The following is a 4130-nucleotide window of genomic DNA, read 5'->3' on the forward strand; positions in this document are numbered from 1 at the left end:
GGCTGCCCCTTGGCTAGATCCCCGCCCCCTTCTCCGGTTTCCGAAAAGGGAGCCCAGTTTTAACCTCTCAAGCGCCTGGGAGGAGGAGGAGGAGGAGGAGGAGGAGGAAGACGAGGAGACCACCCCGCAAGGGGCGAGCCTGACTTCTCCAGGACGATTTTTAGATCCCCCCTGCAAAAATCTGGCTTACAAGATCCAGAAGGTGCTGACATTGGGAAGCTTTTATGCGCTGGCTGCTCTGCAAAGATCCAAGCCCGGGGAGAACAGTTTAGGGTTGCCGTCTCTGGGTGGGGAAATACCGGGAGAGTTTGGGGGTGGAGCCGGGAGGGGGCAGGATTTGGAGCAGAGGGAGATCTCGGTGGGGTGTCATGCTCTGTAATGCCCCCCCCTCTCCAAAGCATCCCTGTTCTCCAGGGGAACTGGTCTCTTTTGGCTGGTGATGAGCTATAAGTCCAGGGGATCCCCAGTTCCCACCTGGAGGTTGGCATGCTTAGAATAACTCTGGAGCTGAGCTCATCTGTGCAGCAGCTTGGCTTGCCAACCTTCAGGTGGTGACTGGAGACATCATAGAATCGTAGAATCATAGAGTCGGAAGGGGCCATACAGGCTATCTAGTCCAACCCCCTGTTCAACGCAGGATCAGCCCCTAAGCATCCTAAAGCATCCAAGAAAAGTGTGTATCCAACCTTTGGTTGAAGACTGCCAGTGAGGGGGAGCTCACCACCTCCTTAGGCAGCCTATTCCACTGCTGAACTACTCTGACTGTGAACAATTTCTTTCCTGATATCTAGCCTATATCGTTGTACTTGAAGTTTAAACCCATTACTGCGTGTCCTCTCCTCTGCAGCCAATGGAAACAGCATCCTGCCCTCCTCCAAGTGACACCCTTTCAAATACTTAGAGGGCTATCATGTCCCCTCTCAGCCTCCTTTCCTCCAGGCTGAACATTTCCAAGTCCCTCAGCCTATCTTCATAGGGCTTGGTCCCTTGGCCCCAGATCATCCTCGTCGCCCTCCTCTGTACCCTTTTAATTTTATCGACGTCCTTCTTGAAGTGAGGCCTCCAGAACTGCACACGGTACTCCAGGTGTGGTCTGACCAGTGCCATATACAATGGGACTATGACATCTTGTGATTTTGATGTTATGGGAGAAAAATCATTTGTCCGGCCCCTCAGAGTTCTGGGAAAACTGTCACAACAAGTCCTTCAAGTGTAAAATCTCTGTGAAAAAGGGAAGGCGTTGAGGTAAAAAAAAAAAAATCCTGTCATAAACCTCCCAAATTTGACTTCTTGAGGCAACTGGCTGGAATATAATTAGCAGTCAGCTAGGTGACTTTGGGCTAGTCACAGTTCTCTTAGAGCTGTTTTCACAGAGCAGTTCACTTCGAGCTCTCTCAAGCTGCCTCACAGGGAGTCTGCTGTGAGGAACAGAAGACAAAGGTAATCTTAAACCGCTTTGAGAGTCCTTCCCTTCAGCAGAAGTCAGAATATCACACCCCCCCCCCAAAGCTTTTATCTTGTTAAATCTTCATTGTGATGCTCAATTTCCTTCTTGCAAGCTGTTTAGTGAGGTTTCTCCATTGAGAGCACAGCATGGCGGTACTTAATTGTTTCCTTTGCTGGCAGGCAAATCGCACCATTTCCTGGTGTTTCCTCTTTCTCCTGACTTAAGAGAGATTCAGGTGGGTCGCTTTGATGATCTGAAGCAGCAGAATTATGCAAGGGATAAGTTTTTGTTTGCACACCCGCTTCCTCTGATACCATGAAATGGGAGCTGCATGCCCACATTTACGGGTAAAGTGTGAGCAGTAAATTAACATACAGCATAATGCAGATGTTTAACAGATTCCAGAATCAAACCGAGATAACAAGCTTAGCCTAAAGCAGGGGTAGTCAAACTGCGGCCCTCCAGATGTCCATGGACTACAATTCCCAGAAGCCCCTGCCAGCAAATGCTGGCAGGGGCTTCTGGGAATTGTAGTCCATGGACATCTGGAGGGCCGCAGTTTGACTACCCCTGGCCTAAAGAGATCATTTGTTTGGGTTCAATTGCAGGGGGGAAGATAGAGAAGGAAATAATTATGTCAAAACAAGAAATCTATGGGCATACGTCTCTTTTAAGTCCTCCGTTCTTGAGAAGGACCCTGCTAACTGCTCAGAGCATTCCGCAATCAAAAATAGCTTGCTTTATTTCCTTCACTGTGTTTTCCCCTGGAATCCAACCCAAATGATAGCTTTATAAGCTAGTAATCCCTGTTTGATTCTGGGATCTGTGAAAACATTTGCTGCATGTGAATTTACTGTTCACACTTCCCTAGAAGTGTGGACTGGTCACTCCCATTTCATGGTATCTGGCAAAGTGTGCGTACGTTGGTCTTAAAGGTGCCACTGGACTTGAATTTTGTTCTGGCTAAGAGGCGCTGAAGATTTGTCAGGCCAATCTGCATACTGTCTGAACTGTTTAGGTGACCAAGCCAACGAAACCTTGAAAGTTTTTTAAAGGGTGTGTCTTATTTTCCACTAAACCCAAAGGCCCCGTCATTTTCTACATCTGAATCTAGATTAGAAGGTCAATTTGGACCCACCGCACAAAGTTTTAGAGTGCAAAAGGGAGAGAATTCGCCTTAAGCAAGGCTGAAATTATTCATCTAGATGGGAAACACTGCATTGGGATAACACTGAATGAGAACAGCCCTGCTAAAATGCATGTGACTGCACAGAGTCCAGATTTTAGTTGCCATCTTGGAACAGATTAGCGCTACAACTGCCGTAAGCAAACTTGATTGCTTTGTTTTGCAAACCTGGTTCACACCGTGTTTGTACTGTATTTTATTTCTGCTTATTCTTTCCTTCTGTTATGCCAATAAAGGCATGGTTGTTGTTGAGAAAGAATTCCCTTTTAGATTTTCCCCACCTCTATGAATTTTGTGTTTCTGAATGAGTCAGCACGTCGCGGATAGGAATAGGCAGCAGGCTTGAGACTCATGCAGAGAACCAACAGCTCACTCTTTTGTCAGGATGGCTAATTCCCCAGAGTCGAGGAGACACACAGAACTGGCAGGAAGGCAAACCAATTGCCCTCCCAGGCCTTTTCAGTCTGCAAAAGCATGAAGGTAGGGAATGGGACTGCCAATTGCCAGGTGATGAAACATGGGGGAAAATGGAGATCTCCCACCATTACAATGTATCTCCAGGTGACAGAGGTTGGTTAACCTGGAGAAAATGGCTGCTTGGGAACGTTGACTCTAGCAGTGGTGGCCAAACTGTGGCTCTCCAGATGTCCATGGACTACAATTCCCATGAGCCAGTCTGTGTGACAGGATGCTGGACTTGTTGGATTGCCAGCTTGGGGTAGTGGTTAAGAGCAGCAGCCTTGAGCGTCCGGCGATCCGGGTTTGATTACCTGCTCCTCCTCAACATGCAGCCAGCTGGGGGACATCACTGACAGAGCCGTTCTGACCCAGCAGGAATATCAGGACACTCTCAGTCCTACCTCCCTCACAGGGTGTCTGTTGTGGGGAGAGGAAGGGAAAGGTGTTTGTGAGCCACGATGAGCCACTCTTTCAAGCACTGCAAAGCAGGGTATAAAACCCAACTCCTCTTTTTCTCTGCATGTAGCCAAGCTGTGTGATCTTGGGCCAGTTGCAGTTCTCCCAGAACTGTTCTTGCAGAGCAGTTCTCTCAGAGCTGTCTGGCCTCACATCCCTCACAGGGTGCTTGTTGACGGGAGAGGAAGGGAAAGCTGTTTGCAAGTCACTTTGTTAAGTAAAGAGCAGGGTTTAAAAAGCCAACTTTCTCTATGTGAGTGAGGCTCTTTCCTCATTGTAGAGTCCAGCAAGGCGCCAGAGAAGGGCCACTGAAATGACGGGGGGGGGGGGGGGGTGGAGCTAGCGCTGCCTGGAGGGGGATACCTCCCCCCCCATCCTTTTTCTCAGAGCTTAATTGGCCAAAGCATTGATGTTTTTTACCTTTACACAAATTATGCCCACATTCAGGGATCAGGACAGCTTTTTCAAGGCCTCTTTGGAGCACTTTCCCTGCAGGGAAAATCTATAAAGTTTGGGGCTCCCTCCCTCCCCCGCAATACTCTCTCTGTTTGCTGAAGAACGAGAAAGAGACAACAAGGCATT

Source organism: Paroedura picta, chromosome 3, assembly GCF_049243985.1.
Source record: "Paroedura picta isolate Pp20150507F chromosome 3, Ppicta_v3.0, whole genome shotgun sequence".
NCBI classification, from domain to species: domain Eukaryota; kingdom Metazoa; phylum Chordata; class Lepidosauria; order Squamata; family Gekkonidae; genus Paroedura; species Paroedura picta.